Source organism: Aquarana catesbeiana, linkage group LG07 (assembly GCF_042186555.1).
Source record: "Aquarana catesbeiana isolate 2022-GZ linkage group LG07, ASM4218655v1, whole genome shotgun sequence".
Lineage (NCBI taxonomy): Eukaryota > Metazoa > Chordata > Amphibia > Anura > Ranidae > Aquarana > Aquarana catesbeiana.
In genome coordinates this window covers 215,561,710-215,575,734 of record NC_133330.1, presented here as the reverse complement: position 1 = coordinate 215,575,734, position 14,025 = coordinate 215,561,710, and the positions used below count along the sequence as shown (strand labels likewise).

At 42.0% G+C, this 14,025-nt stretch overlaps 1 protein-coding gene across 2 annotated transcripts in view; it reads right to left on the bottom strand.

Annotated features, from left to right (window-relative positions):
• OLFM3 (olfactomedin 3) overlaps positions 1-14,025 on the bottom strand; it is a 395,228-nt gene that overhangs the window by 75,522 nt on the left and 305,681 nt on the right. The window lies entirely within an intron of this gene.

Here is a 14,025-nt window from a genome sequence, read left to right as displayed (position 1 = left end):
GCCCATGTGTACTAGGCTTAAAGCGTTTGTTACCTGTGTAATTTGTTAGCAATGTAATTTGGCCCCCCCTTATCACCTAAAATACTTGGCTGCCTGATCCTGCCTGGCTATGTCCTTCCCCTTGTAAACTGACCACGGTTAATCATGGCTGCTGAGCCCTGGCACCACGGTCAGTTTGAGTGCCTCCATCATCCACAGCCCTGCTCTCTGCTCTCCTGTGTCCTCCTCCCCCTCCCTCCCTGCCTGTCAGCTCTGTGTGTGAGCCGTTCTCCCCTTTTAGCACCGTTCTGAGCAGTGCAAACATTACTGCACACAAGCACTGCCAGCCCGTCTGCTAGGATTACATGTAGTATATACTGTATTTTGTAAAATTCATCTTCTAAATACCTTATTTCTTCTCCCAGTCACTTCCTCCGATGTATGCACTACAGAGGGAGGTCACGTGACTACTCGTCAAACGCCAGAGGGAGATCTTGGCCCCTCCCTCCCTAGTACATACATCAGAGTAAGAGAGCGACAGGCAGTTAAGTGACCGCTGATTGGGGAGTAAAAATAAGGTATTTAGAAGAATAATTTTACAAAACTGCTTACAGTATATACTACAGGTTATCCTAGCAGAGGGGCAGGTAGTGCTTGTGTGCGCTGCCTTAACAAACCCCTTTAAGCCTACCTATTATATACACATTATATACACATATTACACAGTCTTTGTACCCACAAAATATGCCTTAATTACTGTTACAGTCTCTCGGACACATATAAATCTCGGGACAAAAAATTATTTAAAAACGAAACTTCCATACATATGGTTTCTTCACACAGTATATACACCGATCAGCCATAACTTTATGACCATAGACAGGCAAAGTGGATAAAATTGATTATTTTGTTACAATGGCATCTGCAATTGAGTGGGATATATTATTGTAGCAAGTGAACATGTTGTTCCTGAAGTTGATTTGAAGTTGATTTGCTGAAAGCAAAAAAAATAATGGGGCGTACACACGGTCGGACTTTTCGTCTACAAAAGTCCGACAGCCTGTCCGACAGACTTCCGGCGGACTTTCGGCGGACTTGCAGCAGACTTTCTAACGAACGGACTTGCCTACACACGACCACACAAAAGTCCGACGGATTCGTACGTGATGACGTACACCGGACTAAAATAAGGAAGTTCATAGCCAGTAGTCAATAGCTGCCCTAGCGTGGGTTTTTGTCCATCGGACTAGCACACAGACGAGCGGATTTCGGGGTCCGTCGTAGTTACGACGTAAAGATTTGAAGCATGTTTCAAATCTAAAGTCCGTCGGATTTGAGGCTGAAAAAGTCTGCTGAAAGTCCGGAGAAGCCCACACACGATCAGATTACCAGCCAGCTTTAGTCTGTCGGCATCCGTTGGACTTTTGTAGACGAAAAGTCCGACCGTGTGTACGCCCCATAAGGATATCGACAACTTTGACAAGGGCCAGATAATAATGGCTAAATGACTGGGTCAGAGCAATTCCAAAACCGAAGCTCTTGTGGGATGTTCCAGTCTGCAGTGGTCAGGACCTACCAAGAGTGGTCCAAGAAAGGAAAACCGGCATACCGACAACAGGGTCATGGGAATTCAAGGCTCTTTGATGCACATATCGAAGGCTGGCCCATATAGTCTGATCCAACAAAAGAGCAACTGGCATGCTCCTACACATCTGGTGAGATTGCCCCAAAAATAAAAAATTCTTGATTTTACATTTACCGAATAATACATACACTTCTGGATAAAAGATTACAAAAATAATCCAAAAGAAGAATTGCTAAATTTGAAACCACCCAATTGCACTAATAACCAATTCCATCTGCCAACATTCCTATTCACTGCAGCCAGGGCCGTCTTTAATATTGATTGGACCACAGGCAAACATTTTCTTGCCATCCCCCATGCAGTTTCGCTCTCCACCTGCTCTGAGACATACAATAAATATCAGATAGACTCAAAATCAGTTTACTGAATCAGATCAAGCAGCGATTACAATCGGTTGCCAGAGGTTACAGCATATCATTGCCGCTTACTGACTGGTTGGTAGAGGTTACAGCACATGATTTCTGCTTATTGATTGGTTGCTAGAGATTACTGTACATTAATACTGCTCACTTATTGGTTGCTAGAGGTTACTGCACATCATCTGCTCACTGCCTGCACACCATGTACTGGGGAGGTGAGCAGACCCATCAATAGACAGAAAACACCTAGGGATCCTAGAACTCCTGGGATCAGTGGCAGTGCTGGGGGAGGGGAGGGTGTGATCAATGGCAAAGCTGATTATTTTTTTTTACCAACTACCAATATAAAGAGGAGTTTCAACACTGGCCCCCAATGTAATGGGGATTTACACTGACCACTAATGTAATAGGAGCATTCACAGTAACCACCAATGTAAAGAGGGATTTACACTGATCACTAATGTAAGAGGAACATTCACACTGGCCACTAGTGTGAAGGAAAAGATTGTACACCAAGCCCCAATGTACAGTAATGAGAAGATTTACACTGACCAACATTGTTACTGAGACATTTAGACATTTAGCCTGCGTTCACATTTTTGTGTGTCGGGAACGCATACAAAATTGCTTTCCTGACACCACAGAAACATGCTGTCCTTTAGCAGATACACAGCAGTGTCATAAATTGTTAATGGCACCCTCACACATCTGCTGACATGTGCCATGCAACTGTGTGATTTTTGAAAAAGGGTTAGGGACTTTGAAATTGAAATGAATGGGCTACCCTACACGCAACCTACATCTTTATCTACCCTGTCAGTACACCATTGCATCCTAAAACCCATGCTAACCTCTGCCCCTCAAACCTCCCCTATCCTCTCCACGCCAACCCCCCCCCCCCCCTTTAACTCTACCTGCCTCTTCTGCTCATCTTTGCACCCACCTTCCTTACCTCTACACACCCCCTGCTTGCTCACCTGTGCACCCAAACTGTAATTCCTTCTCTGCCTACCTCTGCACACCCCACACTACCCTCAGAAGGGCATGATATACATATGAATGCCGCCTCTATTTACATACCAATGCCGCCGCTCTGCCAATATTTACATATGAATGCAGCCGCTATTTACATATCAATGACTGTTTTTTACATGTAAACACAGGGTCTGCAGGTGAGTCATCTGTACCCAACAATAGGGCAGAGCTGGGCAGCCTTAGTAGCAGCACTTCACACTATCAGGACACAGTACAGGACTAAAACCTCAAGGGACAAGGAAACCAGGATAGTTGGCAAATATGAGGCAGCAGCTTTGGGCCCCACAACAGTGACAGGGCCCAGGGCAGCTGCCCCTTTTGCCCAGCCTTAAAGATGTCCCTGACTGCAGCCAAATAAACTTTGGCGAAAGTTTGTGGTCTTCCTTACCTACCTCTGCATTAGAACAAGATGATGTGGTAAATGACCAAAAAAAAAAAATTGGATTGAGTCATACCTCCCACAAGACTTTGATAAATCCTTGCTATGCTTATGATCTAATTATTTGCTCATATTGATGTCCACTATCTTGATCCTTGTTCTCGGCCTCCTCCCTGGCCCTTTCCTTCTGTTCTCTTTTCCCTTTCATTTGTAATCAGTCTTCATATCTACACCATGATGATATTAGAATGATGGTTATGCCTTTAAAATTTCCATTTACTAATAATTCTTTATTATTTTTCATTATAATTCCATATTATTTATATAAATATCCATTTAAGATTCTATATGATTCCTTAATTTTCCTTTATATATGTACAGTTATTGTTTGAATTTTCCATATTCACATGTACTGACTTATACTTCTCTATACTGTGAATTTTATCACTCATCATATGTAACCGCAGCAGTTATTATTTTCTTTTTCATGTCAATAATTAATAAAAATGTATTGGAAAAAAGAACTACTGTAGCTCAATTTGCTGAAAGACGTAATGCTGGTTCTGATAGAATGGTGTGAGAACAGTGTTTCACAGTATAGTATGTGCGTGCAGGGCTGCATAGCCCCAGGCCAGTCAGCGTGCCCATGTTGACTTGTGTCCACAGCCAAAAGTGCCTACACTAGTGATGTGAGCAGCAGGCCTGGACCACAGAGCAATGGAAGAAGGTGGCCTGGTCTGATGAACCACATTTTCTTTTACATCATGGGGATGGCTAGGTGGGTGGGTGTGTATCACTTACCTGGGGAAGAGTTACAGTATGGGAAGAAGGCAAGTTGGCAGAGGCAGTGTGATGCTTTGGACAATGTTCTGCTTGGAAACCTTGGGTATTGCCATTCATGTGGATGTTAACTTTAATATGTACCACTTACCTAAACAATGTTGCTGACCAAGTACACTCCTTCATGGAAATGGTATTTCCTGATGGCAGTGGCCTTTTTCAGCAGGATGATGCACCCTGCTACCCTGCAAAAATGGTTCAAGAATGGTTTGAGGAACACAACAGCGAGTTTAAGGTGTTGACTTCCAAATTTTCCAGATCTCAATCCAATCGAGCATCTGTGTGCTGGAAAAACAAGCATTATCCATGGAGGCCCACCCTGCAACTTACAGGAATGAAAAAAAAAATCTGTTACTAGGTGCCAGATATCCCACAGCATACCTAGGTCTAGTGGAGTCCATGCCTCCATGGATCAGGGATCAGGGCTGTTTTGGTGGCAAAAGAGGGATCTACCCAATGTTAGGTGGTTGGACATAAAGTTATAGCTGATCAGTGTAGACATAGATAACACTTATCCCTCCTTAAAGAAAAATGACATTAAAATAATTGGGGACTGCTTTGCAACTTTCTTAACTGTTGACACTATTGACAGTTGGTAAGGAGTATTTAATACATCTTACATACAGTGCAGCAGGCAGGACTGTATGAGGCATAATGCAGAGTAGAAAAATCTATGGTCAGAACTATGTAAGGTACAACATAGCATATAATTTGGAACAGTCAAAACAGTCTAATGTACAGCACAGTGCACAGTATGCAGTGGTCAGGATCCATCTAGCATATAGAATATAGGAGTTAGGACTATATAACATACAACATTGCATATTTAGTAAGTGATCAGGACTATGTAAGTTTTGGTCACACCACACCTTTTTTTTTAGGTTTTTGAATTAGCTGACACATGGTCAATGCTGGTCTCTCACCTACTGTATTAAAGCTGAACTAAAGTTTCACTGTTATTCACTGGAAGTAGGCAGGTTTTTTTATTGGAGAAATGATATGCAATGTCCCTTCTGTTATAAAATTCATCTATCTGTCTTCTCCCAGTGATCCCCCACATGTAAACTGAGCTATGAATGTGCAGCTCAGCTTACAGCAGCTGGCCTAATCCCTGTGTGCTGGAATGATGGCCTCCTGCTGATGCACAGGAGTGAGGTTATCCCATGCTGGCCAATGAAGATGGCCGAAAGTCGGCACACATAAGAAGATGCCAGCGCCAACGAGGGATGGGACAGTTGGATAAAAGGTGAGTATTTACTGCCTTCAGTTCCATTTTAAGATCTGGCTGTGAGAAGAGATCTTTGGTACACATGTAATGGGTGTGCACTTCTGCTCAGGGATGTCCTAAGATGCAGAGCTGGTAGAAATACTTAGCAGGGATCTGTCCAATAAGAAACTATATGTACACAGCTGCTGTAAAAGGTCATAGAGGAAAAAGGGGTAACACCAACCTGAGCTAGCTGTATGATTTAGAATGACAGTCTCATGGGACATACCCCAATAGAGTGTGTATTGCATGCCCTATACGCCACTAAATCCTGGTTGACAGCATCATGAATAATACAAGCACTCTTTTTTTACCAACTAAATTAAGCAATGGGCTGGAGATCACGCATCGAGATTATAGGGTACACTATGAGGTAGGAGGAGGAAGGGTAGGAAGGGAGAGGAGGGGGTCAATAAAAGGGAGGGGAGGGAGGAAAGGTAGGAGGGGCTATAAAAGGGGAAAAAGAAAAAACAAAGAAAAAGCAGGAAATGCCTCCCAGGGAAGAGCACCTGCGAACCAGGGCATTTTACTCAGGGGGAGGGAACTCATTGAAATATGCATCTGTGTATACTAAATATTGCCAAGGCCTCCAGGTTTCTAGAAATACTTTTTCCTTGTTTCACAGGGTAGCTGTGGGTTCTTTCATGTCTATGAGTTCTTTGACTTTGGAACTCCAAAGAGATTTTGAGGGCAGAGTAGCATCCCTCCAGCGCAAGGGTATGCAGGCCTTAGCTGCATTCAGCAACTGAATGGCGAGGGAGGCCTTGTATTTCTTGATGAACCTCTCAGACAGGTGCAGCAGGCAAGTGGAGTGGCTACCAGAGAAGATATTGAATACCCAGTCATGTTCAGGGGAATTAAAACAGAGTTTTGCCTTGGATGATTAGACGATTGACGTAAACACAGCTTCACTGTATGCACTAAAAAAAATAACATAACAGTCAGAATTAGTTGGTAGAAGTAGACACGTTTCTTCTTCTTTTAAAGGCCCCTTTTCCATCAATATGCTTTAAGAATAAAAACCCTGACACAGGAAAATAACTACTTACATTCATCATTATTTTTTTCGGTCCGGAGCTTGCTTTTAAATTGAGCTACTGAAAGAACTCATCCCTCTACAAAGCTTGAAGTATCTAATTAAATATATTCACATGGGCAATGGAAAGAGCTGATTAAGTTTGAAAGACTTTGCTCGATACTATATCAATTAAGAATAGCTGCTACCTTATCCATATCACCCAAATTGTGCAACATAAGACCTGCTCAAAAAAATACACTTTTAATGAAATGCAAAAACGTGCTCAGCAAAGCAGTTTTGTCCAAAAGGTCAATGGAATTCAGCAGGTGATAAGAGCGCAGTAGCTGAAAATTAAGTTCTTTATAGCCAAAAATAAAGCAATAATGACTAAAAGCACACTGTAGTTATAAACACTCCAATATGATAGCGGATAAAAGTCAGATGGAATCGTCACTGTCTTTGTAATAAGTAAACAAAGAAATAGATGGTTATTTAGTGGGGATTATGATGAAACCTTTAATACTTATCTATTGGGCTTGTTTAGAATGGTAAAACATACAGCATAGACGCTCTAAACTTCTAAACAAAGCGCGAGCACGGAGATAAAGAGATTTCCATCTGCACTCTGACCTGACAGCATGCTGCTGAATCATAAAGGATGAGAAGATGGAGTAGAGTGGAATGATCACTAGAAGTCTTTCAAAGCTACTGGTTAAAGGTGCAATATATTATCATAACTATTTTGTCATTTTTCTTTATTTGCTTAGCTTTTGACTTCAATTATTCCACAAAGTTGCTTTAATCTGAACACCTCAAAAGTGTAGCTGTACAGTTTATTCATCTTCAAGAAGCAGATCAAAGTAAAAATAGATACAGCACAATCGCCTAATGCCAGTAGCTGGAATATGTAGCTCTGTTATTTGACTCTATGACTAAGTATCACCATATTTAATGATAAATTGTAAGCAAAAAAAAAAAAAAAAGACCACTTAATCAACTTCTATAACCTTAAAGAGTAACTCCACTTTTGTTGTGAAAAAAAACTTTCCCCTCTGGGTGATCTATGTACATTGCAAGCATTATAACAACCTTTGTTGTTGATTCCTATCTTTTGTTATTCTAAAGAAATCCCTGTTTGTTCCTCTGTGCCTCTGTGCTGGGTGGGTCTAATGGGAGTGGTTTCATAATTATCAATGAGCTGTGCAGCTGCAGAGCCCTAATGATGAAAGCTGCTGGGTCTGCATCCCTTTAGAGGTGTTCCTATTGAGAGCTCCGAAACGTTGCACTTATGCTCTCTGTGATGTGATCTCTCTCAATAAAAGAAACCTTTGGACAGAAGTGTGGATCCATGGTGTGCTGGCGAATATGTACACCTATTGAGAGTATCTCACCAAAAATGACATTATTTTTTCAGGGGATGCCCAAAACCTGACTTGTATCTTAAGGCCCGTACACATGCTTTGATTTTCGGACGTCATTTGTGTTACGACGGCCGATCGTCCGCAAAATCTTACCGTTAGTACGGTGCTTTTCGACAGCCTATTTCACTTTTTTGTCAGACAAAAGCTGGATGTGCAGACTATAAATTTTTTGTCGGATGTGAACTCGTCTGATTTTCGTTTCATTAGTACGGTTTTCGGACAAAAAAAATCGTAAGAGCAAGACTACGCATGCTCAGAATAGAAAGAATACATACAAAACTATTCAACACGTTGCGTCACTTCTGAGGTATTCTGTCAAACGAAAATTCTCGTATTGTTAGTAACCTCTTCACTTTCGACATGAGACTAGCATGTCACAAAAATCGGACATTCTGTCATCCGAAAATCAAAGTGTGTGTACGAGGTTTTAGGCAGACTTCTGTGAATATCTGTGAGCCAATCACACAAGCAGGAAATGATGTTTCTGGGATGTGTCCAGTATGCATTCTGTGTACAGAACAAGTCCAGGTAGCCATATTGCAATGCATTCTCAGAAAATTACACTGACCGCAGATTGAAAAGGAAAGGTAATTTTTAATAACATTCAATTACAATATGACTTGTGTCGCAATTGTATACGCTATATTATTTTTTCTTTATTTGCTATTCTTTCCCCCACAAAAGTGGAGTTACCCTTTGAAGGTTTATGTATAATATAGCCCTTTTTTATTTTGGATAGACTAGGGAAGGATTAGAACCCCTGTCAGATTTGTATTGCTGTCTGTGTTCTCAGGTAGGTAGATTCAATGCCTCAGTTTGTCCTGGTGACCTTTGTTACAAAAACAGAAAGTGATGTGAAATCCAAAAATTTACAATCATGACCAGATGAAAAGGTTAGGGTAAATATTCCAATGGGGACACCTGTTTTAGTGACAATTTTCTAGTAAAGAGCATTATAGCAGATTTCTGTAGTGATAACTGATATGTACAGGGAAAGATTTTTTGCATTGGAATTATTTGTGGCTATTACAAGCAAAGATGGAGGGTGTTTCCTGTCAAAGGCTGTGCAACCAGCCTGAGCTTTGTTATCCCTGTTTGTTGGGTTTCTCCTAAGCTTAGGACATCGATTATATCTGCCTGTAGCTCTTGAGTTGTCTCCAGCAGCTAGTGTGAGAAGTAACAAAATATTGAGTTATGAGTTATGCATATCTATCTAAAAATAATAGATTATCTGTGCTCGGTGTAAAAGTTAATTAATAATAAAATAAATAATAAAATTAGTTCATAAATCCTGTGTAATTTTGACAGCCGCACTCACAATATTGTACACACCAATAATAAACAAAGATAAAAAAGAAGAAAATGTTGTGCTGTTGTCAATCAAATAGTAAAGTGCACGTGTTAAAAATATAAAATATTTAGATAACACATAAATATATCAAATCATATGATCAGTGCCAACATGCATAAACATTGAATTTTTTTATTTTTTTTTTGCAGGCTAGCTGGTAAGTATCAAATGAAAGACCTAGTGCCAAAGTACCTCAAAGTACCAGAAATCGGATTGTAGATAGAAAAACTCTAGGCATGGGACTTTGAGGGCACAATAGTATTGAACTACAAAAAATACGTGTGATAGGGATATTTTATTAGAAAATTATAAAAGACAATGGACACACATGGATTATTTAAAAACAATTCAGGCTAGATGTAAACCCTAATAATGATACACCGTATGGATCCTATCCTGCAAATTTGTGTAGCATAAGGAAAGTTATAAATGTATACATATATCGCTTAGTCCATATATAGGAGAAATACTTCCCCTGGGCATTGAACAGTAGACAAGCACATGGTTATAGCAGACAAGATGCAGCAGGTTTGGTAATCCACGGTGAAATGTTCTCTAGTTGCTCTACATGTTTCGCGTTACACAGAACGCTTCCTCATGAGCTAGAGATTCAATTGGGTATGGTAAGGTTGCATAAACCTGTCAATAGTGATTGTATGCAGATGATCACAATTTGATCATAGGTATAGAGTATCTGAATTGAATTGGAAACAGCAGTCGGCCACAGCCTGGAACCTCTCAAAAAAATATAGCATCAGGTATCCATAAGAGGGAAAACAGGGGCTTTATCATTGTAGTGCCTCGGGTAGATGAGAGGAAACACAGGGATGCACCGTCCGATCTAACAGGGACCGGTGCTGTGACCGCTATCATCAGGGTCTTATAGTTATTTTCCTGAATGGACACGTTCAGGGAGCCTTTATGGGCAATCGTGAATATGTGTTCCCATTGGTCTTCTTCTAGTTCTGCTTGTAATTCCCTTTCCCATGTTTTGCACGCTTTCCCTGCTTTGGAGGAAGTTCCAGTAAATAGTATGGCATATATACTGGAGATCAAGTGTTGTTGAGGATTAGATTGAGAGCACAGATGCTCAAATGGAGTAAGTGGTCATGATATAGAAGAGTCGCGATTGACTTCCTTTAACCACTTGCTTACAGGGCACTTAAACCCCCCTCCTATCCAGACCAATTTTCAGCTTTCGGCGCTGACGCACTTTGAATGACAATTGCGCGGACATACAACACTGTACCCAAATGAAATTTTTATCATTTTTTCACCACAAATAGAGCTTTCTTTTGGTGGTATTTGATCACCTCTGCGGTTTTTACTTTTTATTAAAAAAATGTAAAAATCTGATTTTTTTTTTAAAAAAAAGTTTATTTTTTTATATTTTGTTATAAAAAATTTTAAACGGGTAATTTTTCTCCTTCATTGATGTACGCTGATGAGGCGGCAGTGATGGGCACTGAGGGGCGGCAGTGATGGGCACTGATGGGTGGCAGTGATGGGCACTGATGGGTGGCAGTGATGGGCAGCACTGGCAGGTGGCACTGATTGGCACTACAGGTGGGCATTGATAGGTGGTACTTGTGGGCATTGATAGGTGGCACTTGTGGGCACTGTTAGGTGGCACTGTGGGCACTGTTAGGTGGCACTGTGGGCACTATTAGGTGGCACTGTGGGCACTATTAGGTGGCACTTTTATTGGGCACTGATGAGGCAGATGTGCCTCTTCCACTTGGGGACCGATGTCCCTCACATCCGATCCGGTGATCGGCTTTTTTTTCTACTCGCGCTGTCAGCGTGAGTAAAAAAAAAAAACGATTAACGATCTTTTGTTTACATCATGTGATCAGCTGTCATTGGCTGACAGCTGATCACATGGTAAGGGGCCGGGACCGGCCCCTTACACAGATCGGTGATCAGCCGAGTCTCAGTGACTCGGTGATCACAACGCGCCCGGCGTGCGCCCTGCAGGGCGCGCGCAGGGAGCGTGCACAGGGGAGAACGTCATATGACGGCCTCCTGGGAATGAAGGTCCGCGCTGTAGCCGTCATTTGGCTATATCGCGGATGCCAGGTAGTTAAAAAATGTCGAATTTGAAAGTAAGTCCAAAATGGTAAAGGGTCGCTGGTGATAGCGGGTGTTAGTGAGAGGCGGTCTAGAAAAGAGCCGTCGCGGAAAAATTGATGTGCTTGTATGTTGGGGAGTTGCCACTGTTTTGCTAGAAATTGTGCGGACATACCCGGAGGGAAAACAGGGTTCTGTCTTATAGGAGTTAAAGGGCCCGGGGAGGATGATATGTGTAATTTTCGACAGGCATCCCTGAAACATCCCAGGGTCGGCCCAATAAGAGGGTGTTCTTTGAGAGTGGAGGGAATATGTGTCGATGTCAGCCAGGGTGCGGATTTCAGCGGGAAGGGAGACAGTGATCCCTCCAGTCTGACCCAGTCTTTGTGTTGGGTGTGTAGTGACCAGTCCACAATACGAGTAAGGTGGCAGGACCAGTAATATTTTTTCAGATCTGGAAGACCAATGCCCCCCTTCGTCTTAGGTTGTGTTAGGAGATTGTATGCGATTCTCGGATGTTTTTGTTTCCTTAAAAATTCTGTACAAAGCCTTCTATAGGATAAGAAAAATGACGGGGGGAGTTTAATAGGGAGAGCTTGTAGAATATGTAGAATGCGGGGAAGAATATTCATTTTAACAATGGCTGCACGTCCGAACCAGGAAAACTGGGGTTTGTTCCAATTTTTGAGATCAGTAGAGATCGTTTTGAGGATGGGAAGATAGTTTTGTGCAAAGAGATCTGAAAGGTTCGTTTTAAGGTAAATGCCAAGGTATTTAATTACGTTGTGTCGCCATTGAAAGGGGAAGTTAGTTTCACACTGTGCAACTGTTTCTTTTGGGATGGTGACATTGAGGGCGTGTGATTTGGTGAAGTTTATTTTAAAATTAGAGATGCGCTGGAAGAGGTGGAAGTCTTTTAATAAGTTTGGAATAGAGGTGTGGGGTTCACTAAGGGAAAGCAGGATGTCGTCGGCAAAAGCTGCCAACTTATAAGTGTTGCCTGATATGGGTATTCCTTTAATATTTTCATTTCTCCTGAGGCAGTTCAGGAGAGGTTCAAGGGTTAAAACAAAGAGGATAGGGGAGAGTGGGCAACCTTGCCTCGTTCCGTTGGTTATGGAGAAGGCGTTTGACAGATGTCCGTTAATCCGAACTCTGGCCGTGGGTGTCGTGTATAAAGACATGATTGAGTTAAACATGCGATTTTGGATGCCTAGGTGTCGCAACACTGCCCCCATGTAGTCCCATGCCAGTCAAACGCCTTCTCCGCATCCAATGATAGAAAGAAACCTTTATGTTTATTAGTTGTCATCCAATGGTGGAGATTTATGGCTTTAATGGTGTTATCCCTTGCCTCACGGCCTGGAATAAAACCCACTTGATCTCCATCTATCAGTGATGGTAACAAAGGAAGCAGGTGATTGGCTAGGATTTTTGCAAAGAGTTTTATGTCAACATTTAGTAGGGAGATCGGCCTATAGTTGTTTACTAGTGTCGCGTCTTTTCCTTCCTTTGGTATAACTGTAATGTGGGCTTCAAGGAGTCTGTGGAAGGGAAGCGTGGAGGAGGACAGGGAGTTGAAGGCTTTGAGAAAGGGGCCAGTAAGTGTCTCTATGAAGGTTTTAAAATATACGGCTGTAAAGCCGTCTGGGCCCGGGCTCTTTCCGGCTTTCAATTGTTTGATTGCATCTTTATGTTCAGCTTCCGAAATGGGGAGTTCTAATTGGTGAGCATCTTCTCTGTCAATTGGTTTAGGGCAATGTTCTTTTAGAAAGCTCTTAATAAGGGATCACCTATCTTTGTTATTGGATGAGCCGTCAGTAGTTTTGCCTGAGATTGTATAGCGTAGAATAGTACGCTTCGAATTGGGAGGCAATGTCTGGGGCTGTGACTTTCGATCTACCTTGGGAGTCGTTTATCGTGTGGATATTGGAACGGGCTTTGTTTTTCTGAATGGCTCGGGCCAGATATTTTCCGCTCTTATTTCCAAATTCATAGAACAATTTCTGCTGTAGGATGAATTTACGTTTTGTTTTTTGTGATAACTCTGTCAGAAGATGTTCTCTGGTTTGTGTGAGTTCTCGATATGTCTGTTGGGCCTGGGTCTGTTTGTGAGCTAGCTCTAGGGTTTTGATCTTCTGGATCAGGTTTGAAATACTGGCTTGGTGGGCTTTTTTCCGTGACGTTTTAAGGGCAATAAGTTTACCCCTTAAGACGCATTTGTGGGCCTCCCATTGTGTTAGCGGAGATGTGTCTCCGTTATCATTGTCGATAAAGAAATTGTGTATGGCTTGTCTAATGTCTGTGATATCCTCTTCTGAGGTCAAGAGGGTAGAGTCTAGGCGCCAGATTTTAGAAACATTTTGATGCTCAGGGAAGGTCAGTGTCATTGTAATGGGGTGATGGTCAGATAGGAGTATTGGTTCAATTGTCGCATGGGAAAGGAATGGAAGGTCTGGTTGGGAGAGGAAAAGATAGTCAATTCTGGAATATCTGTCATGAGGGGCGGAGAAGAATGTATAATCCTTGACATTTGGATGAAGAGTGCGCCAGGTATCATGTAAAAGCAAGTCGTTCAGTTGCAGTTTAATTTGGCGCAGAGTTCTGTATGGCAGTGATGTGGAGCCTGACGAGGTGTCTAAAATTGGGTATGGGGCTACA